Source organism: Ailuropoda melanoleuca, chromosome 7 (assembly GCF_002007445.2).
Source record: "Ailuropoda melanoleuca isolate Jingjing chromosome 7, ASM200744v2, whole genome shotgun sequence".
Taxonomy (NCBI): domain Eukaryota; kingdom Metazoa; phylum Chordata; class Mammalia; order Carnivora; family Ursidae; genus Ailuropoda; species Ailuropoda melanoleuca.
Window position 1 is genome coordinate 23,310,862 of NC_048224.1, and position 22,407 is coordinate 23,333,268.

General features: G+C 38.7%; 1 protein-coding gene and 1 long non-coding RNA gene across 4 annotated transcripts in view; both read right to left on the reverse strand.

Annotated features, from left to right (window-relative positions):
* LOC109490689 overlaps nucleotides 1-4,707 on the reverse strand; it is a 23,307-nt gene extending 18,600 nt beyond the window's left edge. For both annotated transcript variants that reach the window (XR_004626488.1, XR_002144056.2), the window contains exons 1-2: nucleotides 4,652-4,707; nucleotides 561-662 (exon numbers count right to left, since the gene is read on the reverse strand). This is a non-coding gene — a long non-coding RNA (uncharacterized LOC109490689). The remainder of the gene's footprint in view (nucleotides 1-560; nucleotides 663-4,651) is intronic.
* Nucleotides 4,708-4,758: 51 nt separating this feature from the next.
* APTX (aprataxin) overlaps nucleotides 4,759-22,407 on the reverse strand; it is a 51,778-nt gene continuing 34,129 nt past the window's right edge. The window contains exons 9-10 of one of the 2 annotated variants that reach the window (XR_004626489.1): nucleotides 21,907-22,115; nucleotides 4,759-4,805 (exon numbers count right to left, since the gene is read on the reverse strand). The gene's annotated coding sequence lies outside the window, so the exon portion shown is untranslated. Of the gene's footprint in view, nucleotides 4,806-21,448; nucleotides 22,116-22,407 lie in introns of those variants that run through there. The other variant, XM_034664008.1, reaches the window with a different exon arrangement.

Consider the following 22,407-nt stretch of genomic DNA (forward strand, 5'->3'; position numbering starts at 1 on the left):
CCCTGAGCCGAAGGCAGATGCTTAACCGCTGTGCCACCCAGGCGCCCCAGAATAAACTTTTTTTAAGTAGCTATTAATGTCATAGAAAAGGTCAGTGAATTTGAAATAGCTATTGAAAATTAAAAATGCATAACACATCTTTAAAAAAAGGACCATTCTTTTGTCACAAGATGACCAGAAAACATCTTGTGATATAAAAGATTTTCACAGACATACCCTTTCTTTCTACAAAGTTTGGGATGATTCTACTATTAAATCCCTTGTTTTTATTACGTTAACCACTTAAATGACCTCCTATGGAACTTTGTACCTTTCTGGCTTCAACTCTTTCCTACACGAAATTGAATATGAGAATATGATTAACAGTGAATGAATTTTACATGTGGAGCTAACACTCTAGTCTCGCCCAGAATTATTTTTTATTCTAATCAAAGAAACTGCTCTGTTAGTGGTTACACATAGGTATAAAACATTATTTTATTAAAGAACTCATTTCCCATGTGACTATGGCTGACAGTTGCATGTCCTATGCAGTGTGTTCAAACACAGATAACTCATACCTTGGATGTCCAGTTTCACTGGGTTATTTTGCCAGCAGTAGACAGTGTGTGTGAACATTTGTCCATCATCAGGAATCCAAAGGCCACATATCCAACCTTTCCCTTTCACCAAAAAAAAGAAGCTGTTTTATTAATAATAGATACAGACAAGAAAGCATCAATTATAATAAAAAGACAACACCCAGCAAAAAGTAAGTGAGAAAAAGGATGATCATTGATGGGATTATTTAAACCCTTTCTCCTGATCAGAGCTACTCTTCAGCAAATGCAGAGCGTAATCACTCTGAAGAGCCCTGAAAATGGGTTATTTTAGCTCCCTAGTCAGGATCTAATGCACCTGAATGAAATGTACCTTTTAAAAAAAAAAATCCCTTTTCTGTGTCTTTTGTTCTCAAGGAATATCACAGTAACAAGCTGCATACCCAGAGTACAGTTATTATTTCTAAGTGCTCAAATGGCTTGGCCTACATATGCTCTGAAAATATTTGAGTCACTGGAGAAAATTAAGAAAACATACTAGTGGATTAGAAGGGATTTCCAAACAAATCATATTTTCGTCTCAAATCAAAACCTCTTAGCCTGCCATGACTACAAGCTTTCACTCTTATTCTCACCATATGTGCAATATTTTGTATGTTTCTCACTGATATAAAGATCTGTAATTTAATTTCAAACAACTGAATAGAAATGACATTTACCAAATTAAGAGTAAGCACAATGTCCATGGCACTCTTCATACAAATACCTTTCAGTCTTAAAATTTAACAAGCTCCTCTGATTGCAAATGGAATTTAAACAAGAACCTAGCATGACATCTCTAGTGGGTGGCTCTTTCCTTGCCATCACTAAGTAAGTGGAGTCTTTGGTAAAGGTTATCAATCCTATATACATTTATTAGCAGTATTGCTTTCTGTTCCTTAGGATAGTGTGCGTAAACATCTTTACCTCTCAAGCTAATTTGGAGGTGAGAGTATTCAATTCAGCAGACATGTGCTGAGCTCCTGCTCTGTACAAAGACTATATGAGGGCTTCAAAGATGAAGAGTTCCCTACCTTCAAGAGCTTCCTCAGGGAAGACAAGATAAATTCATTTTTTTTAAATATGCTGGGAAACTCAATGATATAAGAGTTACTAAGTATTCAAAGGGCTCAGTTCCAAAATTCTAAATTATTAAATTGTAACATTTAATTAGCTGAATAATCCAGGCTAATAGCTAAATGCTCACTTCTCCTTAGATCGAAACTAAAGTTTCTATAGGTTTCCAGTACAGAAGTAAAATGTATAAAGCAGCAGAAAAGACAAAAGGGATAAGTACACATAAGTGTAACTGGGCTTTTAACCCCTGAATAAATCTTATCTAACTCTGCTTGGCATTGTGAAAAGGCATAAAGTGGAGGAGGAGAGGGCTTCAACATGAACTTTGGGGTTTGCAGTTCAGCCTGTAGTCCTGTACTGTGCCTTCTAGAAACATTTCATCTAAACATAAACCAACATAAATGAACAAAAACCAAATTAAGTAAGCACTGAAATATGCTGTTTGCAGTGGAATTAGCACTAGTATTATGCATTTTATCTTACACTATCTGAATCATGTAATGAACCATGTCATAAAGGAGTTCCTAGAGGAAGATCAGTAGGAGAAGAAAGGGATAAAGAAAGGGGGGGTAATCAGAAGGGGGAATGAAGTATGAGAGACTATGGACTCTGAGAAACAAACTGAGGGCTTCAGAGGGGAGGAGGGTGGGGGAATGGGATAGGTTGGTGATGGGTAGTTAGGAGGGCACATATTGCATGGTGCACTGGGTGTTATATGCAACTAATGAATCATCAAACTTTACATCAAAAACCAGGGATGTACTGTATGGTGACTAATATAATATAATAAAAAAATATTATTATAATAAAAAAATTAAAAAAATAAAATAAAGGAGTTCCTAGAGTCATGCTTTCTGTTTCTGAATCCAACCTCATGACACGGTGCCATAAGCTCTCAGATCCCTCTTGTGGGCCCTGAACTGATCTCGTTAATGATCTTTCATTCTCCCAGAGTGGATCTTACAAACTGAAAAAGAAGGCATGATTTAATCACTCCATAAACACTTCTAGATACCCATTGAGTGCACAGGCCCCTTCTCTGCTAGGGGCTATAGGAAACAAAGATGAGACTACCCAGTGGATTTGGTCCCTACCTTCAAACAGCCTTTAGGCTGCTCAGAAATAATAGCAGAAGTAAAAAGGTTACCCTCACTACATACATACTTAGGTGTCTACTGGATTCATAGTTATCATAGATGAGACACAATGATAAGGAAAATAGCCCAAATTTTCAACAAGTAGGAGGACTTGACAGCCTGACCACAAGCATGTCTCCAGAAGAAATTCCAATTAGCTATTATGCTTTTCCCCTTGACAGAACGAGTTACAACACCTTCTCCCAAGTCTCATAGCCTTACCTTTTTAAATACTAATCCTTTGTTTTGACTGCAAAAGCTTTTCACTAATAGACAGCTATCACATCTGAAGCAAATATTTAAAATATGGAATTAAACAAAAGATATTTTTGCCACAAACCACTCATTTCCAAAAGCATCATCAAAAAGATGTCTGAATTTGTCACTGCTAGGGGGCTCGACCTTAATAAACTCAGAGCAGGTTTTCTTCCCCTCCTGCCAATCCAGCATCATGTCTCCCTCCCCATCCTCAAAAAAATAATTTTTAGAAATAAATTTGTGTAAATCAAAGTATACCTATAGCTTGTCATTTCAATTAACAAAGTGACAAACGTTTGTTAAATGCTTCCTCTGTGCCTAGCCATGTTCTAAGTGCTCGGACACACAAAAGAACCACAAGGAATCTCTCTGGATCGATTTAAAACGTATTGTCACATTGAAAATGCCTCAAAGGCTCCAAAGAAAAAAGAGACAGAACCTCTTCAGGAACCTTTTTTTCCTTTGTCAGCCTTTGAATCTCATGTTAAATACTAAAGAAGAGTTTTTGAAACTTAGATTCTTTAAGGGGAAAATAAAAGGTTGGCCAGAGGTTTGAAAGAGAGGTTGTAACTGCCACTATGAGGCATTCTTCAGGGAAAATAGTGCTTGCAGTGTTTATGAGTTATTCATTAGAGAGGCAGGGTCTAGCTGGCTGACACTGTGGGTGCTAAGGCAACACTTTCATCCTGGCTGGAAGGTAAGAGCTATAAAGCCAGGTAAGTGCTGCCATGTGTTTCTGGAGGGCAGTTCTAAATCACAAAAACATAGAAAAAGACAGAACAGGAGACATCAGAGATAGAGAAGGCTTTGCTGTTTTGTCCACAAAAGGAAATGACATGTATCAGAGGCAGAGCTGCTCAAGGCCTCATTAGTGGAGGTAGGAGGCAAGGAAGAGACCACATTTTGAGAAGACAATCACAGGATCAGAGCAGCTACCATAATTTTTAAACTCAAAGGCTAGAATGGTAAAGCCTCAAGTCTGCCTCAAATAAAATATTCAGAGTTAGTTTAAGACCCAACTTTATTAAGCAGATGAGGCTGAAAGATACATGATTAATTGAAATAGATTATAGGCATCCCTCACTTTGCACCGTTCCAATATGTACAAATTTCAGTTATCAAGCTTTAGTTAAATTAACACCAGTCATTCAACGAAACAGTTACCACCATTCAAATTTCAGTCACCATCACATACTAATTTTGAGTCATCACATAAAGTGCAAACTTTGCTGCTAACCTTCAGCCCACAAATCACTATATAGCAGATGGGCAGCATGATCGGTGAACAATGATGTCACTTCTTTCAAAGTCTGTCAGTGATTGAGCACTGCACATTTGTTAGTCATCTCTTGCACAGACAGAAAAGAGTACAGTTGTGTTGCCTCCTTGTCCCCCAGTGATAAATTCATGCATTATTTTACAACAAGGATTAAAGTGCAACAAAGAGACAGAAGTGATAATGCTGGAAGTGAAATTGATGCAATTAGATTTTAAAAATGGCAACAGAAAACCAAAGGCAGGATGAGATCTAGGTTTTCATGAAGCCATGGTATAAACTATGTCGATAAAATGCAATGAATATAAAAAACAAGGTAGGGGTACCTGGGTGGCTCAGTCGGTTAAGCAGCCAACTTGACTTCGGCTCAGGTCATGATCTCAGGGTTATAAGATTGAGCCCCATGTCAGGCTCTGCATTGGGTGTAGAGTCTGCTTAAGATTCTCTCTCTCCCTCTCCCTCTGACTCTGCAATCTCCCTCTAAAAAAAAGAAATAAAAATTTAAAAGTTTTTGGAAGAAAGGGTAAAGTTGCTCTAACACATTTTAGTTCAAATTGGGGTAAAAATAGAAAGCCAATTATGGTTGAATGGAGCACATCTACTTTGGACTGAAGGCTACAATAAAAGGTAAACCAAATCAGTTTAATTAGCATTCAAGCCAAAGTGTTAATGTTAGCTGCCATATTGAAAGAAAAATATAATTACAGCAAGACCGGAAAATAACCTTTTACTTCCAGGAAAGATTGGTTCCATGGTTTCAAATGTCGGCATAAATTAATGTTAAACTATGTGGTTAAGTGGCTAGCACAAACAAGGATGCTGCTGTGAAATTTAAACTCGGATTGCAAGGATTAGTTAAATTATGATGCTCTCAAATATGAAAGTGGCTATGACAAAAGCATGAGGACATACCAGAATAAGTGACACTGAAAAAAAAAAAGTTAAAGGAACTCTCAAAGATATCTCACAACATTCTAAACACAAAGAATAAAATACTGAAAGCTGATTCAGACTTAGAAAGGATTATGATCATTTGCCAAGGCATAATATACCAATATATGCTACAGCATGGCATACCTTAAAATATTGTGCTAAGTGAAAGAGGCCAGACACAGAAGACTACATATTATATGATTCCATTAATATGAAATGTCTGGAATAAACAAATCTATAGACACAGAAAGTAATGATTGCCTACAGATATGGAGGGTGGGGTATGGGATTGGAGGGTGATAGCTACAGGGTACGAAGTTTAAGCCATCTGTTTAAATTTATCAGAGACAGAGACCTGTCAAAATAGCCAGGATCTGAAGGGCCAAGATGCCAAAGAAAAGGGACACTTATTGAAGTGAGCCCAGTAATCTTTGTCTCTTTTCCGCCTCAAGGAAATGATGATTCTTAGTGTGGTAGGGGTTGTACTGGGTCGGGGGTGGGCGAGAGGGTGGGGAACGCTGAAAAGCCAGGCAGAGAATAAATGCTAGAGGCAGAGAAGCCAATAATCTCATGGAGATGGAGAGAAAACACAGGAGTCAAGGCCTGCAGAAGCAGCCTAGCCTTAAATAGCCAAGACCCTAAAAATGGGGAAGCCTAGGATAACGGCTGACATCGAGGGATTTCCCTTCAAGACTAATAAAACTGAGGGTCCTTTATTTAGCAAGACTAATCAGGAAAAATGAGAAAAGGCACAGATTACCAATAACAAAAATTAAAATGACTGATTCACTACAAGGCCTGGAGACATCAAAGAGATACTAATGGAATATTAGAACAACTTTATACCAATAAATTGGAAAGTTTAGATGAAATGGACAGGGGTGCCTGGGTGACTCAGTCGGTTAAGCCTCTGTCTTTGGCTCAGGTCATGATCCCAGGGTCCTGGGATTGAGCAGCAATAAGCAGCGTCAGGCTCCCTGCTCAGAGGGGACTGCTTCTCCCTCTGCCCCTCCCACCCCCCCCCACCCCGCACTCATGCTCTCTCTCTCACTCTCTCTCTCAAATAAATAAAATCTTTTAAAAAAAAAAAAAAGATGAAATGGACAAACCCGTAGAAAAGTAAGGCCTACCAGAACTGATACAGGAAGAAACCAAATAAAATAAAATACAAATAAAGCTGTTGCCATTAAAGACACTAAATTTATCATTTAAAAATCTTTTCACAGAAGAATCTCCAGATAGAGTTAGTTTCACTGATGAATTCTTATAGTTAAGGAAAAACAAACATCAGTACTAAGAAAACCTATCTCAGAAAAGACAATCTGTAAATAAGTGAATGTATCAAATTTACCAGTAAACAAGGTCAATATACAACAAAAATAAAATACCAAATATAAACTATTAGAAAATGAGACTTGAAAAATGACACAATAGTAACTCTCACCTTTCCCTTCCCCAGTGGAACTCAGATTCTTTTTTTTTTTTTTTACATAATCATCTGATGCTGAATTTAAAACTTTAAAAGAAGTCATTAAAAAAAGTCTATACTTAAATGGCTGGATTCCCATTCATCCAACAAACATGAATACATGCATGTCTTCCTTTTAGACAGGCCTTCAGAACATCTCTCCTGGCATTCAGCTTCAAGGAAACCCAACATCCCAGGTGCCACAATAGTTCCAGGAATGTCTACCTGATTTCTGGGGAAGGAGACAGGAAGTTAAATCATGATACAAACCATGAGCTCGTCCTCAGTTTATTTTCAAAGGGAACCCTGGTTTTCAAGGGACACTGATTCTATAAGGAGACCTTCCTTGGGCCCAGCTGAAGAACTTGCCAAAAATGTAAGCAAAAGGGTAAAGGCCAGAGGCCAAGAAGCCTGGCTAGAAAGCTTCCAAATTTGATGCAAAGCCTGTTTTAAAGACTGTTAACACTTCTCTTCCACCGCTTTACTGATGACTGGAAAAACGATTATTACAAATATAACAAAGGGTTATTAATGCCCTTAATATATAAGGAACATAGAATTATCAATCCAAAAGACCTTTAAGACCTAAAATACAAATGGACAACAATCCTTAACAGAATTTACAGAAAAAAAATATTAATACAAGCATCCAATAACCAACTCAAGAGTGTTTGGCTGGGGTAGAAATACAAAATTGAAATTGAGTTACCTGTCTTTGCCAAACTTACTAAAAGAGGTTTTTTTTAACAATTTTTTTCTTTAAGTAAGATGGGCATCATCATTTCTACTGGAGGGTGTACTAATTTATCTTCAAAATCTGTAGAAACTTAACAGATAGGAGAGAGATAATTCTATAACAAAGCTAATTAACCTAAGTGCTATAAAGAAACAAATGCTGTGGGGCTGGGGGGTTAATATGTCTTAGCCCACCTCATGTCTAAATAAGTCAAAATAGCTTTTACTTGAAATAAGTACTGTCCTCCAGCTGTAACAAATAGAAAGACTACTATTTTCCTTTATGCTGTTGATCTGCCTGGATTTCTATCGTGATTCAAGAATGACCTTGTAAGAGAGAGCTAAACCAGGCAAACTACAGTTAATACTTGAACAACGCAGGTTTAAACTTCATGGGTCCACTTATATACGGATTCCTTTTCAATAAATACCATACAGTACTATAAATATATTTTCTCTTCCTTATGACTTCCTTAATAACAACTTCTTTTCTCTAGCTTACTTTATTGTAAGATTTCAGTATATAATATATATATAACATACAAAACATGTATTAGTAGACTATTTATGTTATCAATAAGGCTTCTAATCAACAGTAGGCAATTAGTAGTTAAGTTTTGGGGGAGTCAAAATTTATAGGCAGATTTTCGACTCCACAGGTTGTTGGTGCCACAATCCCCGCATTGTTCAAGGGTCAACTGTATCTTCAAAAAGGGTTTTAGTAAAACATATTTCAGCATTCAGACTGACACCATAGTCCCAATATGTCCCTCCAACACACACACATATACACACACTCACACACACATTCATACTTACACAAATGCACACATACTTCCTGTAACTTTTCCTTTATTTTCAGAACTTTTCAAAACATACCTCCTGTGAATCCTCTAACTTCTTTTCAGCTACTTTCTCTCTCTGCCAACTAGTTTTCCTCTATCTGTCCTTTACACACACATAAAGGGGGCGCCTGTTGTGGCTCAGTCAGTTAAGTGTCTGCCTTCTGCTCAGGTCATGGTCTCAGGGTTCCTGGATCAAATGTTGGGCTCCTCGCTGAGCGAGGAGTCTGCTTCTCCCTCTGGCTCTCCCCCCTGGCTCCTGTTCTCTCCACCCCCCATCAAATAAATTAAATTAAATTAAATTAAAAATAAAATAAACACACTGAAAGGTCTGCATGCTTGGCTTTCTTCTCTTTAAGGTTTGTATCTTCTTGATAAGTAGTCTCAGATTCTACTACTGCTTCAAGAACTATCTCTACACTAACTTCCAAATCCATATCTCCAAACCTGCATGAGCTTTTTTCACCAATACTAGATCAATATTTCTTGTATTAACTTCAAATATAACCTCTAAAATGGAATTTTACTTACTCCATCTCACCTACTTTTTGTCCTATATTTATTCACCCATTCATGCAGCAAATAGTCACCAAGCGCCAGCCATTATTAACCACTCATTCTTCCAAACTAGACATTTGAGAGCCAACCTTCATTCTTCTTAGCCCTTCTCCTGCTTGCATCAACTGTGTATCCTAACTCAGAGAGGTCTCTCAGACTGAGCCCATTTCTTCATCCCCACTAACACTTTAGCCCCATTCATTATAATCTCTCACTGGGATGCCTGCTGCTGCAACTTCCTATATATTTTCCCTGCTAGTGAAGTCAGTCCATTTTCCACACAGTTGGCAGAATTATCTTCCTAAAAATAAATCAGGTCAGGTCACTCTCTCTTCTGAAAAGCCTTCATAGCACATGATGCTGGTGGGGTCCATGAACCAACTGCACTGGAATCATCTGGGGAACTCATTAAGCTGTTGCTTCCTGAGCCCCAGACCTACTGCAACCATCTCCTTAGAGAGAAGGCCTAGGAATCCCCACTTTTAACAAGTTCCCCAGGTGATTCTTGTGCTCACTCACGGTGGAGACATGCTGGCCTGCAAGAGAGAATCCAAACTCCTTAGGCAGAAATACAAGGCCCTTCAAACTCAGGGCCTGACTGGTCTCAGTTCCCTCCATTCGATACTGTGTACCCTACACATCAGTCACACTGAGCTTCTCACTTCTGTCCAGACAATTCAGGCCCTCCCATACCTCCATGCCTTTCTCTATACCCAACTCCTCTGCCTCCTTCTTCACAAGGCAAAACCTTGGTCTATCTTCTTCACTGAATCCTTCCCTGACCACCACCCCTTTCTCCATCAGAATTGTCTCTTCCTTCTTTGTTCTTCTGAAGCCCTTTCCTCATACCTTCACCGTGGCCAGACACTAGCACTGAAACAGTTTACCTGTTCATGTGTTGGTCTCCCAAATAGACTGTGACCCAATAGTATTATCTGGCAATTTAAAAAATCTTCATAAATGTCTAATGGGTTGATGAATTACTTGATTCACTAGGTCAATTAACTTATTTATCTAGTATTGATTTTGGCAGACTCACTGGAGTTCTCCCCAGCACTCTCTATTCCATTAGCCCACTATATTTGCCTTCAGAGCACTCATCACTACCCAATGTTACTTTATTTACTGACTTGTTCGTTGACCCTCTCTCTTCACTAAAAATCTCATGAAGACAGATAATTTATTTTTCTTGTACACTTCATATCCATGGTGTCTGGAACACAGCATATGCACAATAAGTAAATGAATGGACAGATTCTTCTTAGTATGTAATACCTAAAAAAAAATTCAGTGATTGCAAAATGATATGTATCCTATGATAAGACATATATATAAAGAGAAATTATATAATTCATCATGTTTCTCTTTTTTCTTAATTTCTAGGAAGCCCAATTCTAAATTTGTACTTAAGCTCAACAACTTAACTTAAATTGGGTTTCAATTATCTATTACATGCTCTAGATCATTTACCATTATTGTAACATCCTATAGAGCTAGCTATCTTTTATTATAAACCACCTAAATTCCTTGGTGTAGGCAGACTATAAAGATTAATGCACGCATACTCATCTATTGATACATGGATGTTAATATTGTTTCTCTAACATGACTAAGCTTCTTGAAAGCAAGCCCATGTATAATAGCCCTTCATATGTCCTCAAGCACATATCAAAGGGCAGAGCTTATTATAGTTGCTCAGGAACATTCTTAATGTACCGATTTCTTTACTGATTGATCAAGAGCAAAACCACATTTTGGTTACAAGTGAATAAGCTAAGGTGTAGAGAAAATTGTCATCTCCCTTTCAAAAAGTGGACAAGGATTTGTTAGAAGTGAGAGAGCAGGAGTTATCTGCATGAACAAGAGAGCTTGACTTGGTGAGCTGGATAGGGAGGGTCCACAGGCACAGCTAAGCCTTACACAGAGTTTAGCAGGAGAAAATCTAGAAAGCTTGAAACATTCTCCAAGAAAATTCTCCTGGAAAAACTGGTGGAGACAGAGTGAATTAAGGGGGATAAAATAATTTGAGGATGTCTGAGGACAGCCTTAAAGAAAGGTGACCAAATCTTGCTGGAGAAATAATGAAGAACACTTGGCAGGGTGGATGGGGTTAAGAGGAGGTGGGACAAATTGGGATTAAAGGAATGGGTGCAGTAGATGACTGTCATTAACACTGATTGAAGACTACAGGTGGGGACACTAAAGACATCACTTTCATCTACCTGTCGGCCCCAGACTAAGGCCAGAAGACAAGATAGAGGAAAAGAAAGAAAGAGCTAAGTTCTGACAGAAACCTGGCAGAACTGCCCCCTCACTGTTAATTCTTGACATTCAGCCAAAAGTCCAGCAGAGATGTTAAAGACCAGCACTAACCATGAAGGCCAGCGGCAGGAGTAGATGTTGGCATGGTGGATATAGCAGTTGTTCCCGCTGGCATCTTTCCAGCTGGCTGGGCCCTCCACATCTTCACAAAACTCTTCGGCAGCGGCCACAGTACTAGACAAGTGCAAGGTTTTGGATTTCTGTAGGTATTTCCCCACCCCCCTCATATGCCCCAATTCCACAATTTGCATTCCTCACACCGAGAGGGCTTTGAGGTACTCCTCTTTAAACAAGATGGACAAGCACAATAGAATAAAAGCAGTAAACATCCTGCATCAACAGCCTGTTTCATCACCTAGAGCCCTCTAATGGACACTTTGCTCAGACATCAATGTCTATATAGGGGCCCAGAAATAGCAAGGACAAAATGTGAAGTTTCCTCTGAAAATTGTGCTAAATGACTGCATGTTCATCAGAGTGACTTATATAATATGCCAGGGTCTTTGTAGGGGTTTTTTATGCTCTTGCAGTACAGTTCTCCATTGCTGAGGCATTTACCTATTCCCGAGCAAGAACAGATGGCAGGGGCAGTTTCAACATTTGAGGGAGAGAACTTTTGCTCAAAAGACATTTGCCCTAACATTGGACCAGACCTAAAACCAATAACATCTTTAAAACCCCTTGTGATTATTCATTAAGAGATGCATTATTAACCCCACTAAGAAATCAGGCTACACTGATGCAAGAACTGAGAGATCATTCATAAATCTAATAGGTATAGGGAGACCAAATGGAATACATTCAGAATAAACCTTGGAAGAAATCATCCACTAACAGCTTCCACTCCCCTCCAAATGGCATGGCCATATCCATACAAGATCCCCTCCATCCTCAACACACATGTCATGCATACTTACCAGGTTCCAAGCATGATGTTACAGCACCATATAAGCCTCTCAACAGCCCTGCGAGGTAAATACAACTATTATCCTATTTCACAGATGAGGAAATTCATTAAGGTTAGGCCCCCACCTAGTTGATAGAGCCAGCATTTAGACCCAAGTATTCTGACTGAAGAGCTCCCACTCTCAGTCTCTAGGCTACACGGTCTCCCACAGGATGGCACAGGGCCATTGATAGAAATGTCAAAATGAGGCACATCATCCCATGCAACGGCCTCTGAAGAGAAGGAAATGGTTGCAACTCACTAGGGTGGATTTACACATTGGAGGCAGAGGACATGGGTCCTCTTGAAGCTCTGAGTATAATAACTCCGTATACAAGTGGTTTTGTTTGCTAAATTAAACCATGTTGTCAGATAAAATTATAGTAATGGAGAAATCACTTTCACTTTCATCTAGTTCATAATATATGAAGTTTCCTCCTAAAAAACAAACACTTTGAGCTTAAGAAAATACCTTCTAAATGATTTCTGAAGAGATGAAATAATTATAAAGACTCTGCCAATTGATCTCAATGCAGAGATAAGCTTGAACCAAAAATTTTAAGCTCTGGGTCTCAAATTCCTGGAGAATACCACACACACACACACATATTTATCACATAAACATCAAACACATACACAAACTACATAAACACACACAAGCAAACACATANTCACTAGGGTGGATTTACACATTGGAGGCAGAGGACATGGGTCCTCTTGAAGCTCTGAGTATAATAACTCCGAATACAAGTGGTTTTGTTTGCTAAATTAAACCATGTTGTCAGATAAAATTATAGTAATGCAGAAATCACTTTCACTTTCATCTAGTTCATAATATATGAAGTTTCCTCCTAAAAAACAAACACTTTGAGCTTAAGAAAATACCTTCTAAATGATTTCTGAAGAGATGAAATAATTATAAAGACTCTGCCAATTGATCTCAATGCAGAGATAAGCTTGAACCAAAAATTTTAAGCTCTGGGTCTCAAATTCCTGGAGAATACCACACACACACACACACACACACACACACACACACACACATATTTATCACATAAACATCAAACACATACACAAACTACACACACACAAGCAAACACATATGCACCACACACAATACACACCACTAACATACACATAACCCATACACCACATACATACCACACACTCCACTCACACAGCACAGCACACACTTATTCATCACAAAAAATATGCCACAAATAACACGCATACACCACACACATATACATAACACATATATATCCAACACACAAACACACACCCATCACATATACATGTGTATACCACAAGACACCCATGCCATACAAACCACACACATAGCACATACTCAACATATACACACAGCACACACCAAACAGTACAGTTGTATGTGCTGCCTGTGCTTGTGATACTTATTTGTGGTGTGATATTTATTTATGATGAAATTCATTTTAAATTTAAAGTGGACAGCTCTGGGGCGCCTGGGTGGCACAGCGGTTAAGCATCTGCCTTCGGCTCAGGGCGTGATCCCGGCGTTACGGGGTCGAGCCCCACGTCGGGCTCCTCTGCTGGGAGCCTGCTTCTTCCTCTCTCCCCTCCCCCTGCTTGTGTTCCCTCTCTCACTGGCTGTCTGTATCTCTGTCAAATAAATAAATAAAATCTTTAAAAAAAAATAAAATAAAATNTGCTTGTGTTCCCTCTCTCACTGGCTGTCTGTATCTCTGTCAAATAAATAAATAAAATCTTTAAAAAAAAAAATAAATAAAGAGTACAGCTCTGTAGAGGCAATTGTTTTAAACTTGAGAATAAGTTAATTAAATGACAAGTTTAGTTAATTGTTATAGACAAAAATGCAGTTTATATTAGCAAAAAAAAAGTATGGGGCTTCAAAAAACATACTCTTAAGCCTACTAAATCACTGCAATTTTAAAATCTTGAATCTGCCATTAGTGGGGGAAAGGAAATCTATTTTGCAATCTGGCACATTCTTATGATGAGTTTCTTACTGTGACTCATGCCATAGATGCCTTGTGCAAATGTATAAGAAAATAACCAGACTGACATGTGAGAAGAATTTCAATGATGGGAGAAAAGCTGTTTGGGTGAACCAAGCCCTTCCCAGTCTTCCCAGCCCTTCCTGCCTTGGGGCTGCTCAACATGCTAAAAAAAGAAAAGTATTCTTACAGAGTAGGGAAGAACTTTATAGGATACCAGTGGTGGGGGGGCGGGAGAGAGAGAGAACTTCAAAGCTTGTCCTATGTCCACTGAAAAATACTCTTAAACCTAATAGCCTCTACTCTAGGTTTCTTCTCCTAATTCAAAATCTTACAGCTAAATGCAAGCAGCCTCAACTGCCTTCAAGCTTAAAGCTAGGGAGAGCGAATGAAGGTGAAGCAAAAGAAGGAAGTTGAGGCAGTTAGTTAATGGAAGATTAGGCTGAGTGGCTTCCTCCCTGAGTGGGCTTCTCAAGGTGGGGTTGGCAGAGAAGAGGGGGTGAAGAGCATAGGGCTGAGGAAAGTGCAAGATCCACATAACTCAGAAGTTCTTGCCTAATTCTTTTTTTATTTTATTATATTTAAATTGAATTAATTAACATATAATGTGTCATTAATTTCAGGTGTAGAGTTCAGTTATTCATCCAATGCATATAGTTCTTGCCTAATTCTTGACATAATATGTGCCAAATAAATTAACTAAGTCCACTTTGTTCATTGCCTTAGTGAGTTTGGTTTCCATTGCAATTTGGGGTTATCCATGACCACGTAACTATCTCACCCCATTACTTACTGCATTGTGTTTAAGTTTCAGGGGGCAAAACTGTCAAGAATTCTTTTATCTTTTTTTTATCTACTAACATAAAAGAAATCAGGTGTATGTTTTTATATAAATGTTGATTAAGATCACCCTTTAAGATCTTAGAGGTTTACTGTGACAATTTACAACAACGTTTGAGCCATTCATTAATCTTCTTAATAAAAACCACTATTAGGGGCGCCTGGGTGGCTCAGTCGTTAAGTGTCTGCCTTCGGCTCAGGGTGTGATCCCAGAGTCCTGGGACTGAGCCCCGAGTCAGGCTCCCTGCTCCACTGGGAGCCTGCTTCTTCCTCTCCCACTCCCCCTGCTTGTGTTCCCTCTCTCACTGGCTGTTTCTCTGTCAAATGAATAAATAAAATCTTTAAAAAAAATCACTATTAAAATCATATAATTTGTTTAACAATATTTCATAAGTGTTAGAGACAGTAAACTAAACAAAGGGTTTATTGTGCGCTACAGGAAAGGAAAAGATTTTTTAGTACTAGAAAAAATCTTGTCTTCTCCTTGGGTGTCAGAAGCTGCACAACAGTTAGTTCAATCAAAGCAAATGTATTTGTCTTGGAGACTTTTCCTGAACGTTCAAAATCTAGCTAACAAGTACTTTACTGATAAGTTGACTTCTGTTCTTAAAGTAAAAATTCATAATTCTGTTCTTATAATTTGTTTTCTTTCTAAAGAAGGATTTATGTGATCTTCTTCCATACTCCAGTTGCCACNGACATAATTTGAAAATAACACATTTTCATGGTACAGATAATTTCCGTGCTCTAATAATCCATTACAGAGCATTAAACTTAGGGAACAATTTCCTTCATTTAACAAAATATACATATGCCTGGCTGGCTCAGTTAGTGGAGCTTGTGACTCTTGATCTTGGAGTTGTGGGTTCAAGCCCCATGTTGGGTGTAAAGATTACTTAAATATAAAAATCTTTAAAATTGGGGCACCTGGGTGGCTCAGTCAGTTAAGCGTCTGCCTTCAGCTCAGATCATGAACTCAGGGTCCTGGCATCGAGCCCCTGTCATCTCCCTCGCCCTCTGCCTGTGCTCCCCTACTTGTATCATCNAGCTCAGATCATGAACTCAGGGTCCTGGCATCGAGCCCCTGTCATCTCCCTCGCCCTCTGCCTGTGCTCCCCCACTTGTATCATCTCTCTCTGTGTGTGTCAAATACATAAATAAAATGTTTTTTTAAAAATTTTTAAGGGGCGCCTGGGTGGCACAGCGGTTAAGCGTCTGCCTTCGGCTCAGGGCGTGATCCCGGCGTTATGGGATCGAGCCCCACATCAGGCTCCTCTACTATGAGCCTGCCTTCTTCCTCTCCCACTCACCCTGCTTGTGTTCCCTCTCTCGCTGGCTGTCTCTATCTCTGTCGAATGAATGAATAAAATCTTTAAAAAAAAAAATTTTTTTTAATACATACACATACACCTGAATAGAAAAACAGAAAATAAGAAATTAAGCCCCTTATAAATACAGATATAAGTTTTAGGATCAAGACAGATCAAGATCGATAATATTACAGCTATTATTTAACAGTTCCTTGAATATTTTGGCAAATGGGGATAGTGAGAAGGCAATAAAAAGAAACAAATACAACTATCAGAAAAGAGAAAGAATTATCACATGAGAGTCTATCTAAAAACTTTAGGATACTGACGAATCAGAACTCATCAGAATATTCACTAAGGGGCTAGTTATGAAACAAATTATCCAAATTACTAAACTTCCTATATATTAGCAAAAAGTCAAAAATGTGATGAAAAATTTAAATCCTACTCCAACACCAAAAGGATCTCTTTACATATAAAGAATAAGCACTATGAATAAACTTAAGAAATGTGGAGGATATACCTTGAGAGAAAATTACAAAACTATGCCATAAGACATAAAGGAAGATTTCAATCAGTTTCCAGGCCAAGTTCAAGAGTTGTACAACTGAAGTCCATCCAAGCCCACTGAGACCCCACTTAAGGTCAAAGCCAGTGACTTTGTGTTACTCCCACCTAGAGAACTGGACTTCTTTCAGGATCCTAGTCATCTGGACAATAGGGACCATGCCAAAAGGCATCACCTGGTCCATCTGTCCATGTTTTAGTGGTAATGAGACTTCACATACATACACACACACACAAACACCAGTGGAGGTGAACTGTTTCCTTAGGCTGCTTTCCTGGGGTAGGACTATGTTACTCTGTATTAGTGAGAGCAGTGCTTGCCACTATAAAGATAAACCCTATTTTCTCAACAGCTGAAGAAATGGAAATTACTTTCTTCCTTATTAAAAAGTCTAATCAACCTGGGATAAGGAGAAAGGACAGAAACCATGTTGGTGGGGACCCTGCCATCATCAATACAAATAAGAGGACTCCTATTTAATATGAGTTAATCAAAGAAACACTGATTTTTCTTTATAGACCAAACAACAACAACAACAAAAGAAAACCCTAGAGTTTCGACCTCAGTCAATCTCCTAGATAGAGCAACTTCCAGGAAAGTGTTGATGACTTGCCCCTTGGAAGACTTCTGCCTAGAAATCTGCTGGATACCATATTTTTTAGACACCATATTAAACAGAGTTTCAAGAGCCCATCAAAGCCCTGGCAAGCTTATAATAACCAGAATCATTCTCTAACCTATACTAGAACTATGATGAAAATGTACTTACCTGAGAAAGAACTCTGGATAACTATACTGTGTTATAAAGGCTTTTCAGAATCTACTTCATTTTTTTAACAAAAACAGTGATCATTAAGTGTGTGAAACCAATATACATTTAGTAGGGTTTTGCCTCCTGTTGTATACTAAATGGATCCCACAAGATACCCTCTGCCTAGCATTTTCTCCCTACCATGCATGAATCTCTATAATCATGCACATGGATGAAGGCATGAACTCCATAGTACTCTCATTTAAATGAAAATACATTCTGGAAAAATAATGTATTGGTTAACTCTACCACAAAAATGCTGCTGCAGTTAACTATACCACAAAAATGATGTTGCTGATTACCCCAAAACCAAGGAGCATGCAACAAGAATTATTTATTCTTATTCTCGTGTTCATAAATTTGCAGGTCTGCTGGGACAGCTCAGCCTTACACAGTGGGTTTGTGAGTTGGTTAGGGCAGCTCTGCTCCACATGTCATCATTCTTCTGAGACTAGAGAAGAACCCAGGATATGTTTTTGGCAACACGGAAGCACAGGAGGGCAAGCCAAAACATGTCAGCATATTTGAAGCCTTTGTTGTCATCATGTTTACTAACATCTCATTGGCCAAGCAAATCACATGACCCATCTGAACATCAGTGGGACAGAAAAATATACTCCATCTCTAGCAAGAGGAACCACAAAGTTACCTGACAAAGGGTTGACATCCAGGGAGGGCTGAAGAATTGAGAACAATAATGCAATCTTCCAAAGGTAACATGAATTCACTTTTAACCAATAATACAGTAATATTTCAGGGTGCTTGGCTGGCTCAGCCAGTACAGCATGAGACTCTTGACCTTGGGACTGTGGGTTCAAGCCCCACATTGGGTGTAGAGATTACTTTAAAATCTTATTAAAAAAACTATACAGTAACATTTCTGTTTCCATACTTATCTAGTCATAAATGCAGGACACTAAGGAAACGGAAGGGGGAAAGTAGGATCTAGAAATGTATCACATTTCTGGGAGGGAGGAAGGGCCAGGGGAGGTACCACAGTGGAGGTCCTTGGAAGAGAAAATAATAAAGCAGACACCCTCAGGAATGAAATTCACTGATAAAAATTAAGAAATGAAGAAAAACAAGATATGACAGTAGGAAGACATAGGTACATGGAGGGTAAAAGAAAAATCCTTGAGAAAGACAAGTTTTTTTTTAAAAAACTGCACAGAGAAATGAAACATTTCAAGCATAATTTTTTCTCCTTTTGAAACTGGCATTCCTTGTATGGCCATCCCTAATCCATTACCTACAGCTTGTGATTTATAATCTGAGGTTGTGATTTATAATCTGTACTCTACAACAATCCTCTCTACAAGGATTTGTAGAGCAGGGGCGCCTGGGTGGCTCAGTCATTAAGCGTCTGCCTTCGGCTCAGGGCGTGATCCCAGAGTCCTGGGATTGAGCCCCACAAGGCTCCTCTGCTGGGAGCCTGCTTCTTCCTCTCCCACTCCCCCTGCCTGTGTTCCCTCTCTCGCTGGCTGACTCTCTCTGTTAAATAAATAAATAAAATCTTAAAAAAAAAAAAAAAAAAAGGATTTGTAGAGCAGTTTGTAGTTCGTGTGTGTACACAGAATTTTTCTTTCAAACCAGGCAGATCAGAAACTTCCTAGAATTTAAACCTTGAACACAGGAACACAAAACTGAAAACGGTTAGGGGCGCCTGGGTGGCACAGCGGTTAAGCATCTGCCTTCGGCTCAGGGCGTGATCCCGGTGTCATGGGATCAAGCCCCACATCAGGCTCCTCTGCTGTGAGCCTGCTTCTTCCTCTCCCACTCCCCCTGCTTGTGTTCCCTCTCTCGCTGGCTGTCTCTATCTCTGTCAAATAAACAAATAAAATCTTTAAAAAAAAAAACTGAAAACGGTTAATGTGGGTTAATCCCACATTCCTNCTTGTGCTCCCTCTCTCGCTGGCTGTCTCTATCTCTGTCAAATAAACAAATAAAATCTTTAAAAAAAAAAAACTGAAAACGGTTAATGTGGGTTAATCCCACATTCCTGAAGACGTTGTCTAGTGATTACTACTTCCCAGGTTCTCAGAATTGCTCTATACTCCTGACCCACCCCTCTGAAACCCCCTGTTCACATTTCCTTCAACTCTGTGAACCACCCTTTCATCCTACCAATAAATATAGTTTTTGCTCCAAAGAGTAAAAATTTATTTCTGTTGCTTTCAGTCAAAGAATTGTATCAGGTACAGGTCCCTTTCCCATTTTCTATCCTCCAAGGAAATGAGAGAAAGAAAGAGAGAGAGAGAATGCTAAAGATGTCTTAAAGCAAATAACAAGGCAGCCATCACTCAAGAATCCAGTATCTAAAATCATTTCATGAAAATGTCTGTTACCATGGCAACCTTTCAGTGTGCATTCAGTGACTTTATGTGCATTCATTAACATTTTAATGTAAACCAAACTGTATTGGCTTATTTGGCCTTGATTCCTTTTTAAATATAGATTGTTTTGTCTCATAAAAGTTATCAGAGCTTCTACTCAAGTTGGCTGACTAAAGTAAATTTACTTTACCCCTAAATTCTATTGAAATGACACTGTAAATGAAAGCTCTTCATGTTTATCTCCCACCACCACCATTCCACACATACACACACACACACACACACACACACACGTATACACACATACACGCACTCATAAAATCCACTAGAGTCCCAGCTCCTGTCATTTGAATCTGTTCTGACTATCCAACATGGTCAAAAAGGTTAATATCCCTCCCACTAGTTGATAAATTAAATATAATCAAAGTCTAAATCCTGAGATTTTTTATTAGACTCTGACAAGTTGAATAGGAAGTTCATCAGGAAAAGTGAATACAGACATGCCAATAAAATGTTCAAGAACACTGATCAGACAGGCCATGACCATAGAGCAAGTCAAAGTGGGTAGCAGCAAAGTAGCCCAAAGAGCCTAGGGAGATGGAGCCCTACAGAGAGGTGTGCCTATTTCTCAACCTGCTGAACCACACCCCAGCACTTCATCATCTTCATCCAGGACAAGTTCAGCCAGAACTTTAGGCAGCAAACAGTTTCCAAGGCGATATGAAATGATGAGCACCATGTAACATTCATGTGCTACCTGATTCTGAGATTCAGCAGCTCACTGACTCAGAGAACAGCTTTGCTCTTCCTGAAGAAACAAGTCAGGCAATCAAAGAAGATAAATAAAAGGAAATAAAGAGGTGAGTCCACATACACTGAGATCAACAATTGTTTTTACATCTTCAGAGAACTTAAGGAAAATTTTTAAATGTAGTGATAAAGAGAAATAGATTTTACACACACACAGGATCCAAAGGATTAAAAGGATGAAGCACAAAGAACAAGTCAACTAAAAGCAGCAATCCTTCCAATGCCAGCATCCCACACAATGCAAGACCTAGAAGGGGTGACACTAGGCAGCAGAGAAATGGGAGGGTGTTGAGTTCGAAAAGGACGAAGATTCTACAGTGAAGAAAACAGAGATCATCTATCTCATCCTCACAGGAGTGTCCAACAAGCTCGGCTAGGTGAAATGGAAGTAGAGAAGAGAAAGGAGGAGGAATGGGGAGGAAAAGAAGAAAAAGAATGAAGAATAAAGAAATTCTGCAAAACTATGGTAACTAAAATTGAGGTGAGAGTTTAGTAAGAGAACTGGAATAGGGAGCCCGTAACAGACTTGTGTTCATAGTAAAATTTAGTTCACCATAAATGTGGTGCTTCAAGTGAATGAGAATGAAGGCTAGTTTAAAATGAGTTGGAGTTAATTAAATAAAATTTGAAAAAATAAAGATAGACCCCTATGTCACACTAGACCAAAATTTAAATACCAGATTTAATGAAGACCTAAAGTAAAAAAAACCAAAGTATAAAAGTACCAAAAGAAAATATGAGAACATATGGGTAAGGAAGGTCTACTTAACCAAAATGTGAAATCCAGAAACAAGGAATTTTTTTTACAAAAGGAATGCATGTTTCGGCTACCTAATAATTTTAACCTCTGTATCATGAAAGATAGCATAAACAAAATTAAAAGATTAAAAGGTCTAAATTTGTAAAATATTTGCAATGTAAGTAAAAAATAAGAAAGAGAAAGGCAACTCAGTTTCTTTCATGTGCAAAAGAACATTGGCAGACTGTAGAGACTGTTCAATATCTCCAATTTTCATTCTGTGCTGCTTCTGTAATAATAAAAATTTTAGTTGGACATGGATTTGCCCAAAATAAAGGTTGTATTTCACAGCCTCCCTTAAAGCTTGGTCACCTGTGGCTTGTGGCTGAATTCTGGCCATGGTAATACAAAAAGACCCATGGAGGAGATTCCAGGAAACTTCTTCAGAGAGCGATATGTGAGTCCTTAATTCCCTTCTTCATCTTTTCCTCCATCCTCCTGCCCAGAACACAGATGCTTCCATCTTAGACTCGAGGTCAAGGTGAGGAGTTGGATTTGAACAGAAAGGAGCTCCCTTTATCCTGTGGAAGAAAGTCAAGAATGGTATGCATGTAGATAAGTGGCAGGGAGGGGATAGAAAGTTGAGCAAGATAATGCTTCACAGCCTCATTTTGTTTGATGAAGCAGGAGAAAACCTAGCTAAGAGTAAGGGAAGTGAGAATAAGGAGAGTGGTTTTAACACAGCACTATTGCTGAAGACAATGAAGAAGGAACCTGAAAACAGCAATGCCACAGAATGAAAGGAGAGCCCAGCAAGAATTTAAGGCCATAAATGTGTAGTGGAACCAATCTGCAAGGTTTATTATAAGATCT